The 12554-nt window shown below is 44.6% G+C and overlaps 1 long non-coding RNA gene across 1 annotated transcript in view; it reads left to right on the top strand.

Moving 5' to 3' along the window:
- LOC116064642 overlaps positions 1-6983 on the top strand; it is a 23775-nt gene extending 16792 nt beyond the window's left edge. The window contains exon 3 of the long non-coding RNA XR_004108571.1: positions 6860-6983. This is a non-coding gene — a long non-coding RNA (uncharacterized LOC116064642). The remainder of the gene's footprint in view (positions 1-6859) is intronic.
- The last annotated feature ends 5571 nt before the right edge of the window (positions 6984-12554 follow it).

Genomic DNA, 12554 nt, shown 5'->3' with positions numbered 1-12554 from the left:
CAACAAAGCGTCAGGCTGTCTTTGAGTTAACATGTAGTAAACATGATGCTCATGACAAGAATAGCATGTATAGTTATCTTTATTGAAGTGAATTAGCTTTTAAAGTGCCCATATTATGAAAAAATCACTTTTTCTGGGATTTGGGGTGTTATGTTGTGTCTCTGGTGCTTCCACACACATACAAACTTTGAAAAAAATCCATCCATGCTGTTTAGAGTGAGATACAGTTTCTGAATGTGTCCTGCCTTCAGTCTCTGGGTGAGCTGTTCAAAATCGGCACAGCTTGTGACGTCACAAGCCGAAACGAGCAGGCTAACCGCAACCAATAGCTCGTAGCGTTAGCATGCTAACGCTATGGCTAACGCTAGCATGCTAACGCTAGCATGCTACCTCGTTCTCAATAGCAAAGCACTGCTACAACACACACAAGTTCACCATAATCTACAAAAGAACTACTTACATGTGCGCCCTCATTTAGAAGTCTCCCAGCTAATCCTGCCTTGTAACTGACCGAAGTTGTAGAAACAGCCTTTCTTTTACTGTCTATGGAGCTAGCTAGCTGACATGATCTACATCTGAGCTACTGGGCATGTGCAGTGCAATCAAAGATAATACCGAAGAAGAAGAAGAAGAAGAAAAGAGGTCTCACTCTGTAGCTAAAACAGAGACCAGGTGAAAAGAGGATCTGCAGCAGTGAGAGAGAGCGGTGCAGTACAACAAAGATATGGTGTTTTTTGAAAATTAAACCATGTAAACCTATTCTGGTACAACCTTAAAATACAATTATGAACCTGAAAATGAGCAGAATATGGCTGCTTTAAATTGCCGTCATGCATGAATGAATGAAAGATATTTTTGCAATTTTACACATAACAATCCACGATGATCACATTACACAAAACTGAAATTGCACGTCAAATGGCACATTGTCAATATTTTTAGAGACCCCCCAAAAATTTCACAAATCACATTTTCAGGGGAGCCCATGTCATATTAAGGGGAGCCGAGCTCCCCCGTAGTTCGCACTCTGACGCCACATTCAAAATCTTACTCATGTGAAAGTACAAAAGCCTCCTGAAATGACTCGGAACCAGAAATGTTTCCTATGAACTTTTATGATTGAAATGTCATTTATTTATATGAATTATACCAGTGGTTCTCAAACTTTTTTCACTAATGTACCCCCCTTTGAACAGTGTTTTTAAGCCATGTACCCCCTAACCAGTCTCTGTAAAGAGGAAGAATACAGCGATGTCAGAGATAGATTTACTAAACTACAGCCTTGTACCTGGAAAATGTTTAAATGATGATGAGAAAAGGAGACAAATACTTGGAAAAAGACGGTAGAAAGAAGGAAGGAAGGCAAGAATAGGTCGACAATAGTAACAAAAACTTAGAAAAAGGAGACACAAACTTAAAAAAAGCAAAAAAAACTTCAAAAACAAAACACAGTAGAAAGAAGGAAGGCAACACTAGGGCAACAAAAGTGACGAAATATTCCAAAAAGTGACAAAAACTTTGAAAAAAGGGACAAACTTGGAGAAAACAACAGCCTTGGAACTGAAAAACATTTAGCAAAAAATGTCACGTACCCCCTGCAGTCCTCCAGAGTACCCCTAGGGGGCCACGTACCCCCTGCAGTCCTCCAAAGTACCCCTAGGGGGACACGTACCCCCTACAGTCCTCCAGAGTACCCCTAGGGGGACATGTACCCCCTGCAGTCCTCCAAAGTACCCCTAGGGGGACACGTACCCCCTGCAGTCCTCCAGAGTACCCCTAGGGGGACACGTACCCCCTGCAGTCCTCCAGAGTACCACTAGGGGGACACGTACCCTCTGCAGTCCTCCAGAGTACCCCTAGGGGGACACGTACCCCCTGCAGTCCTCCAGAGTACCACTAGGGGGACACGTACCCCCTACAGTCCTCCAGAGTAGCCCTAGGGGGACACGTACCCCCTGCAGTCCTCCAGAGTACCCCTAGGGGGACACGTACCCCCTGCAGTCCTCCAGAGTACCCCTAGGTGGACATGTACCCCCATTTGTGAACCACTGCTCTGAGGTCTAAGGGGATTTTCACACATCTTCTTAAATTCCCCTTTTAAGGGTATTTGCATATAACCGACCCCCATGTGTTTCATATCAAAATGTTCAGAACAAACTCAGCTTTCCGTAGAGTGACGCCCAAATCTGTCCCTGTTGTAATATTGCTTTTTGAGTAGGAGTTTTGTCAAACATAGTTTGGACACGCCTCAGAGGGTTAAATAAACAAATAGGGGAGAGCCGGGACGATTGAAATGCGAGACGGATGAAACATTCCAGTTTTCTCCGAGTGCAATGATGACAGACAGACTTCCTTAGGTCAAAACATAGAGCATGTTAACCTCCTTCTATCAGCCAAATATCTTCCAGTTATTTCCTTTTATCACAGAGTTACAGGCAATAAACGAGTTTTGATGGTCCAAAGTAAACTTCATTAGCGGTTACATTTTTTCAATTATTAATGAGTGTTTTTCATTTAAAGGTTCGACAACATGCTTATTCAGTAGACCATTTAGTGTTCTCCACAATCCCAGACTTTCATATTGCATGCTTGTTTACATGGAAAGCAAAACAAGCTATAATGGCATACAGCTGTTTCAACCATCCCGACCTGGCTGTAACTCCATGTATTTTAAGTAAATGCACAAATATCTGTGTTTATACAATAATGTATGGAGGTGAGACATGGAAAAGGAGTTTTAGAAAGATGAAAATATATTTGACCCCACCAGGTAGGGGGTCGAGTTTTCCCATGTTATTCTATGGAGACTGACGGGCTGGGGGTCGTTAAGGTCCCATGTTATTCTATGGAGACTGATGGGCTGGGGGTCGTTAAGGGCACTTATTTGGATGTGCAGTGACCTAAACCACATAAAAACCTAGCGAAACGACATTTTCCACAATAGAAACATGATATAAATGGGAAAACTTACTGTTCTAGCTATAAAAATGGGAGAATCATCCACAGTGCATGATATTTCAATAACCGCTTCATGATGACGGTGATTAGTTGTTAACAGACATTTACAAAGACGTATAGCCCAGCAACAATCTATCTAAAATAACACCTTTTGGGAGTACCATTCATGATATGTAGTAAAATATTGAAGTTCTGGGAAGTTTAAATGGCTTAAACTGTATGTTTCATCCGTCCCCCCATGCTGTTTCAATCGTCCCGGCCAGGAGGGATGAATGAAACGCACGTCCCACTTTTGCCGTAATAATTCCTGAACGGTATTGTTCAAAGCTGAAAATGCAACTGTATTTGACAGATGACAGGTGTAGGTTGTTAGTGATAAAATAGTAGTTTCAACTGTCCCGGCTCTCCCCTACATTTATTAAAGACAACTAAGACGCCCTGATTGGGCGAGATGAGAATCGCCAAGGCAAGCAAAACAAAGTTGACGAAAGTTTAACTTTATTCAAATGAGGACCACTCGAGAACCAATCAGGTGCGTGTGTTTGTGTTTCGAGGCGGGAGTTACAAAAACAGTCTGACCAAGATGGCGGAGGTTATCAGAGCTGTATCATGAACATTTGTTTGTGATTAAAATGTTTCTACACGAACATTGGTACTTGTATCAACACAAATTGTGATTTATATGAAACACAAACTTAGTCAGGGCCCATACACCACTAAATAGACCACTGTATATGTTAGTTTAAACACTCAAACTTATCAGCTAGGCGACAGGCTAATCGCTAGCATGTTCAGACATTGGATTTCATTGTAAGCCTAGCCAGGCAGCTAGGCTACTTGTGCATTTGTTTGATTACATGTTTTATTGGCAAACATTGACGCTTGTATCACCACGGATTTCAGCAACGACAGCTTGCTAGTAAACTACCTGCTAGCTACCTATGCTACCTAGCATGAACCCCCTCTGCTAGCTACCTATGCTACCTAGCGTCAACACTCTCTGCTAGCTACCTATGCTACCTAGCGTCAACCCTGTCTGCTAGCTACCTATGCTACCTAGCGTCAACCGTCTCTGCTAGCTACCTATGCTACCTAGCGTCAATCCTCTCTGCTAGCTACCTATGCTACCTAGCTTCAACCCTCTCTGCTAGCTACCTATGCTACCTAGCTTCAACCCTCTCTGCTAGCTGCCTATGCTACCTAGCTTCAACCCTCTCTGCTAGCTGCCTATGCTACCTAGCTTCAACCCTCTCTGCTAGCTGCCTAGCAGCTGGTGTTCTGTTGCGGTCTGGCGTGTTGTTTTCATGATCGTTGTTTTGCTTGGTGTTTCGCTGTGTGGAACCCTACCGTAATACGTGTAAAAGCCGGCCACACACTGGCTGCGTAGCGTGAGCGTGTCAGCTGCGTGGCGTGTCCGTTTTCATTTCGGCTCCCATGGTAACAGGTTAAAGCTTGCACACTGCCTGCGTGACACGCACGTCTCAGGGACGGCTCGAGAAAACGCGTGCATGCTAGAAATAGGACCGACGCCTATTTTTCATGCGACACCCAAGCGTGTTGGAAGCGTTTCCAGACAAAATAGAATACGAAAAGATGTTTATATGTCATTTTGACACAAATACATATTAATAAATGACATTTTGATGTTTGAAAGTCTCTAGGTTTTGGCATAAATGCAGATATAAATGTCATTTAAAAAAAAAAATAATAAAATAATTATCGATTTTCAAATATTGCACCTGTTTGTTTTATTTGGATCCCCTATAGCTTCAGCATAAGCTAAAAGCTATTCTTCCTGGGGTCCTACAATCTATCATGTGACAATACAATTTACGACATCACATTACACACCATACGCACAAAGACATTACTTCACATTACACAACATTTGAAAATACAAATCATATTTTACAGTTAACGCAATTAATCACACACAAAAAAATAAAGAAATAAATATAAAAAAATAAAATAAAAAAATTACGCTACTCCAAATAGCTCTATTTTAAAAAAAATAAGATATAATGAAAAGCCCTATAACAGAATCTCTCTAAATTGATATTAAATATTGAAATATCTTCGAAGGTAATATTTCTTAAGTTCTGTGAATACAAAATTAAATATATGATGTTTTCACTCTGTTGTTATTACACACATGCTCAGTACTTCTACATGCACTAATGGAGGGGTTCGGTGCTTTGCTCAAGAGCACCTTGGCAGTGCCCAGGAGACTGGCACCTCTCCAGCTACCAGTCCACCACCATACTTTGGTCCGTATGGGGACTTGAACCAGCAACACTCCAGTTCTCAACCCAACTCCCTACTGACTGAGCTACTGCTACCACTCTTTTCAACGTTCTTTTGTCTTTTTGTTCCAAATGCTATAAAATAGAACAAGACACCCAAATTCAATAAAGAGTGTACTTACTTGTGAAGAGCGTTGTAGGGAACCATCCATGTCATTTTCTTTGACAATTTGGTTGAAAGAAACTGATGTAGAAACTTTTTGAAAATGGGTCAAATTTGACCCGAAAGACAACAGGAGAGTTAACATAAACAAGGGTTCAACTGAACACAATGAAACCAAACAAAAAAACAAGTTGGGGTGCCAGCATGGCAGTGAGACCAGAACTCATGGAATCACCCAGATTTATAGACTCCCAGCAGGTGAGGCCAATCCCCCAACGAGGTGGGAGGAGCGTGTCAATTAGGTACCAATTCCCTAATGAGGTGGGAGGAGCCAGTCAATTAGGTACCAATCCTCCAACGAGGTGGGAGGAGCCAGTCAATTAGGGGCCAATCCCCTAACGAGGTGGGAGGAGGCTGTCAATTAGGTACCAATCCTCCAATGAGGTGGGAGGAGCCTGTCAATTAGGGGCCAATCCCCTAACGAGGTGGGAGGAGCCAGTCAATTAGGTACCAATCTACCAACAAGGTGGGAGGAGCCAGTCAATTAGGTACCAATCCCCTAACGAGGTGGGAGGAGCCAGCAATTAGGTCCCAATCCTCCAACGAGGTAGGAGGAGCCTGTCAATTAGGTACCAATCCTCCAACGAGGTAGGAGGAGCCAGTAAATTAGGGGCCAATCCCCTAACGAGGTGGGAGGAGCCAGTCAATTAGGTACCAATCTACCAACAAGGTGGGAGGAGCCAGTCAATTAGGTACCAATCCCCTAACGAGGTGGGAGGAGCCAGCAATTAGGTCCCAATCCTCCAACGAGGTAGGAGGAGCCTGTCAATTAGGTACCAATCCTCCAACGAGGTAGGAGGAGCCAGTAAATTAGGGGCCAATCCCCTAACGAGGTGGGAGGAGCCAGTCAATTAGGTACCAATCCTCCAACGAGGTGGGAGGAGCCAGTCAATTAGGTACCAATTCCCTAACGAGATGGGAGGAGCCTGTCAATTAGGTACCAATCCTCCAACGAGGTGGGAGGAGCCTGTCAATTAGGTACCAATCCCCTAACGAGGTGGGAGGAGCTTGTCAATTAGGTACCAATCCCCCAACGAGGTGGGAGGAGCCTGTCAATTAGGTACCAATCCCCCAACGAGGTGGGAGGAGCCAGTCAATTAGGTACCAATCCCCCAACGAGGTGGGAGGAGCCAGTCAAGACAGGTAGTCATCTAGTCACCTCTAATGCGACCTACAGGAGCGCATTCCGTCCTCATAGCTAAACTAGAGTACGTAACGGTCAAGGTTTTAATAGGCCTCATTGTTTTGTAAGTCAAAAACTCACAATTTAAAGATATGTATGAAGTCTGTGACTAAAACTCAGTGACATTATGACAGATTGTCTTTAGATGTGAGATTTCAGAGTCTTCTAGGGCAGTGGTTCTCAAACAGGGGTACATGTATCCCTAGGGGTACTTTGGAGGACTGCAGGTCCTAAGGACCTCAGGAAGAATAGCACCTTGGTAGCGTTCCAGGCAAAGTCGCGACAAACCCTTCCAGCTAGTGTTAGCTAGCGGCTACATAACATTGACGTTAGCTAGCACTAGCTGATACTAGCGATTTCTAGTCAGCGACATATTTTGGGCTTCATTTAATAAACATAACCTGTAGTAGTACAACATTGTATGTGTATTGTTTTGATTACAATGTGCAGAATTACTTTACGTTGCCTATTTATGTCTTTTTATTTCTATTTCTCACCGTTAATCACCGGCGTCTATACAGCATCAACAGGGGTCGCCATTGTTGTTCATGTGTGTGACGTCAAAAACTGTAACTGGGAGTACAACCATCTGGTACCAGTTCACGAGTACTAAGTTACGGGTCTGACTGCCATTCCAGGAAACTTTCACGGGCAGAAGGTTGTGAAAACACAAGTTACGGGTTGCCTGGAACGCAGCATTACTTCCGGCTTTGCTCCCGTCAGAACTACTACGGCCACTAGAGGGCGCCGTCACTAGAAACATAAATACACATCAGAACTGCTGCTTGAACAACTGACCTAGTGGGTATTTTTCAGGGGGCAGGACAGTCTTATAAGAAGAAAAATCAGAAATACAGTTATCATTAAACCTTGAAAGTCTCTAACCATCAACCTGGACTCAAACGCCCAACCTCAGAGGCAATCACCAGAATTGCTTGTTAAGAAAGATTTCAAACTAGCGTCAAATATTCAGTTATCAAAACAAAATTCTGTGAATTTGTGCAACACATTCTCACTCCCACAGCATCAAAATGCAACGCTTGGTCAGATGCCTTTCGCGTTTTTTCTTGACGCAAAAAGTATATTTAGACGCGCTTGGTCAGATCTCTTGGCATCACTTTTTGGCGTTCTCGGGACTCACGTCTGTCCATTTGGCGTCATATTTAGACGCGCTTGTGTGGAGACAGCTAGGGTCAGGAAAAGATGGTGGGTGGGGTTAGAAAATGTAGGTTTCAGTAACACGCGGGACTTGAACCCCGGTCTCTTGGGTGGAAATCCTGTGTTAAAAATTCTCAAAATTGATCGCACTACTTCAGCAACGGAGATCAAAACTTTGTCGTTTATTTGCATGAACATTGGAGATTTTGGAGTAGTTTTCTACAGTAAACATGTTGATGCACTTGGGGCTCACTTTGAAAACAATTCAAAATCTGTCTCCATCGTTTGTGGAGGACAGTCTGAAGATGCAGTGGAGCGAGTTTGGTACAACAAAAACTGTGGTGGGAGGAATTCATTTTACAGTTTTTGAAAAAAAATGAGTGATAGAGTTCTTTACTTTTAACACTTTAACTACATTTTCCTGATGAGACTTACACACTTTTACTGAAGTAACATTTTCACTGCAGGACTTTTACTGTAACAGAGTATTTTTACAGTGTGGTATTAGTACTTTTACTGCAGTAAAGGATCTGAATAGCTGACTCTTGTGAGCGTGTGTGTGTAATGAGTGCTGCAGCCTCCGGGGGGTGCCATCAGAGCGGTTTCCTCTGCTGTTTCTCTGCTAATAGATGCTGTGTGGGCTAAAGTACAGTGTTAGCATTCAGTGTAATGTTACAGAGTAGGTTTGGTATTCTTGCTGTTTACCATTAACACCCCTTCTCCTTCTGTCGTCTGTCTGTCCCCTAAACCCCCCCCCCCTCCTCCTAGCACTCCCGACATCAAACACTCCTTTGATACTCAATGGCCTTTATGTGTGTGTGTGTGTGTGTGTGTGTGTGTTTGTGTGTGTGTGTGTGTGTGTGTGTCTGTGTCTGTGTCTATGTGTGTGTGTGTGTGTGTGTGTGTGTGTATGTGTGTGTGTGTGTGTATGTGTGTATGTATGTGTATGTGTGTGTTTCTGTGTCTATGTGTGTGTGTGTGTGTGTGTGTGTGTTTGTGTGTGTCTGTGTGTGTTTGTGTTTCTATGTGTGTTTGTGTGTGTGTGTGTGTGTGTGTGTGTGTGTGTGTGTGTGTTTGTGTGTGTGTTTGTGTGTCTGTGTGTGTGTGTGTGTGTGTGTGTGTGTGTCTGTGTGTGTGTGTGTGTGTGTGTTTCTGTGTTTCTGTGCGTGTGTTTGTGTCTGTGTGTGTGTTTTTTTTTCTGTGTCTGTGTGTGTTTGTGTTTTTGTGTGTGTGTGTGTGTGTGTGTGTGTGTGTGTGTGTGTGTGTGTGTGTGTGTGTGTGTGTGTGTGTGTGTGTGTATATGCATGAGTAAGTAAAGACTTTTTTTTCCCCTTTTCTTCATCATTTTTTCCCGGTGTAAAATGGATTCAGGAGCTGGATTCAGGTTTGAGAAAACCTCAGTGGATGTTAGATTTAAACCCCCCAAAATAAACTCCAAACAGGAATTTAAAAAATGTAAAGCCGTCAAAGAGAAGAGATGTAAAGAGATCCCCTAAATGGCCGTAAAAAGCAATTTAAACTCCGCTGCAGTGAGGGATGTTTTCGGATTATTTCAGCCAAGAAAAGCAGAATTTTCAGCTAAACTGAGTGTCTCAAAGGCGATTAAATGATCAGAGATGTTAAAAATGTGAACTAAATATCCAAAAACATCATCATAAACCCAAACCGTGAGTCTGTGCAGTGATATTAAAGATGCTTTCAGTCGAATAAAAGACACTTTAAACCTTCTTGAGTGAATATTTTGACGCTAAATTAACTGAAATGGGTTTAATATTTCAGAATAAAAGTCTGAAACGTGATTAAAAAAAGTGTCCATGGACAGAAAACCCATTTTCAGTTTCAGGTTTAGAAGATTTCTTTTCAATCTTGTAGAGTGTGAAACGTGACGCAGACACACCGAAACATGCTCCCTGTGTGTGTGTGTGTGTGTGTGTGTGTGTGTGTGTGAGTGTTTCCAGTTGACCTTTAGACTTTAAAGTTTAAAATGTAAAGCCCTGCGTGGCCTCTCGGCGTGCGTTCAGTGGTTCATTGAGTTTCGAGAGCGGCTTCACGTCTGTAAGTGTAAACGCTTGCCGTGTGAATGTTGTAGCTGCAGACAAAGACAGAGCTGCTTTTGTTCTTCCATGACAGAAAAAGGCCTCTGCAGATCCTGAAATGGCGGCCGGCAGGGGCGAAGCAGCGAGGCTGAGCAGGGTGAGACGGAAAGCCCGGAGCGGAGCCTCAGCTCAGGACCGGATCTGGAGTCAGCGTTGGTGACATGAAGTCATTTATCATCCTGAAGGCCGCAGAGATCTAGCTCTCTACACCAGTGGTTCTCAAGCTTTTTTGCAATGTTTCCCCTTTAAACAGTTTTTTTGAGCCATGTACCCCCCAACCAGCGTGAATAATCTATATAAAGAGCAACAATACAGCGATAGATTTATTAAACAACAACGTTGGACCTGGAAAACATTTAAATGCTGATGGAAAAAGGAAACAAATACTTGGAAAAAGACGGTAGAAAGAAGGAAGGAAGGCAAGAATAGGTCAAAAATAGTAACAAATACTTAGAAAAAAAACACAGTAGAAAGAAAAAAGGCTTCACTAGGGCGACAAAAGTGACAAAAAATTCAAATACGAGACAAAAACTTTGAAAAAAAAGACAGTAGAAAAAAAGTAAGATTAAGAATAGGTCAAAACCTTCAAAAAAAGGTGACAAACTTCAAAAACAGAGACAAAAACTTTGAAAAAAGCGACAAACTACAGCCTTGGAACGGAAAAACATTTTGCAAAAAATGTCCCGTACCCCCTGCAGTCCTCCAGAGTACCCCTAGGGGGACATGTACCATCTGCAGTCCTCCAGAGTACCCCTAGGGTACGTGTGTGAAATTGGGGACTGCATCCGACAAGTTGTGTAGAAACGCGTCCACTTCTTTTTTCATTATTTCTGTCACTCTTCAGGTAAACAAAAGATTGCAACACCATGAACATCTCCCACATTATCTCCATATTTAAAAGATATCACGTCTTTATATGGGAGCGTGCCTATGTTCCCACATTTCAGAGATTTTTTTCAAAATGAGTCCCTATGTTCCCACATTTACTGTTTTCATAAATTTGTATCAGATTTTATCCCCCTAACCCCTAACGCTAACCCTAAAAAATGTTGTGGGAGGATAGGGCTTAAATTGAAGGGAAATGTAGGAACACAAGACCTAATTTTGAAAATGTCCTAGAAATGTGGGAACATAGGGCTGTGGGACCATAGGGCTGTGGGAACATAGGGCTGTGGGACCATTGGGCTGTGGGACCATAGGGCTGTGGGACCATTGGGCTGTGGGAACATAGGGCTGTGGAAACATAGGACTGTGGGAACATTGGGCTGTGGGCCCATAGGGCTGTGGGAACATAGGGCTGTGGAAACATAGGACTGTGGGAACATTGGGCTGTGGGAACATAGGGCTGTGGGCCCATAGGGCTGTAGGAACATACGGCTGTGGGAACATTGGGCTGTGGGCCCATAGGGCTGTGGGAACATAGGGCTGTGGAAACATTGGGCTGTGGGAACATAGGGCCGTGGGAACATAGGGCTGTGGGAACATTGGGCTGTGGGAACATAGGGCTGTGGGCCCATAGGGCTGTGGGAACATACGGCTGTGGGAACATTGGGCTGTGGGAACATAGGGCTGTGGGAACATAGGGCTGTGGGACCATTGGGCTGTGGGACCATAGGGCTGTGGGACCATTGGGCTGTGGGAACATAGGGCTGTGGAAACATAGGACTGTGGGAACATTGGGCTGTGGGCCCATAGGGCTGTGGGAACATAGGGCTGTGGAAACATAGGACTGTGGGAACATTGGGCTGTGGGAACATAGGGCTGTGGGCCCATAGGGCTGTAGGAACATACGGCTGTGGGAACATTGGGCTGTGGGCCCATAGGGCTGTGGGAACATAGGGCTGTGGGAACATTGGGCTGTGGGAACATAGGGCCGTGGGAACATAGGGCTGTGGGAACATTGGGCTGTGGGAACATAGGGCTGTGGGCCCATAGGGCTGTGGGAACATACGGCTGTGGGAACATTGGGCTGTGGGAACATTGGGCTGTGGGACCATAGGGCTGTGGGAACATAGGGCTGTGGGAACATTGGGCTGTGGGAACATACGGCTGTGGGAACATAAGGCTGTGGAAACATTGGACTGTGGGACCATAGGGCCGTGGGAACATTGGGCCGTGGGAACATAGGGCTGTGGGAACATAGGGCTGTGGGACCATTGGGCTGTGGGACCATAGGGCTGTGGGACCATTGGGCTGTGGGAACATAGGGCTGTGGAAACATAGGGCTGTGGAAACATAGGACTGTGGGAACATTGGGCTGTGGGAACATAGGGCTGTGGGCCCATAGGGCTGTGGGAACATTGGGCTGTGGGAACATAGGGCTGTGGGAACATTGGGCTGTGGGAACATTGGGCTGTGGGAACATAGGGCCGTGGGAACATAGGGCTGTGGGAACATTGGGCTGTGGGCCCATAGGGCTGTGGGCCCATAGGGCTGTGGGAACATACGGCTGTGGGAACATTGGGCTGTGGGAACATAGGGCTGTGGGAACATTGGGCTGTGGGACCATAGGGCTGTGGGAACATAGGGCTGTGGAAACATTGGGCTGTGGGAACATACGGCTGTGGGAACATAAGGCTGTGGAAACATTGGACTGTGGGACCATAGGACTGTGGGACCATAGGGCCGTGGGAACATTGGGCTGTGGGAACATAGGGCTGTGGGAACATAGGGCTGTGGGAACATTGGGCTGT

Source organism: Sander lucioperca, chromosome 9 (assembly GCF_008315115.2).
Source record: "Sander lucioperca isolate FBNREF2018 chromosome 9, SLUC_FBN_1.2, whole genome shotgun sequence".
NCBI lineage: Eukaryota > Metazoa > Chordata > Actinopteri > Perciformes > Percidae > Sander > Sander lucioperca.
The sequence above is the reverse complement of the archived record's forward strand: the minus strand, read 5'-3'. Positions and strand labels throughout refer to the sequence as shown.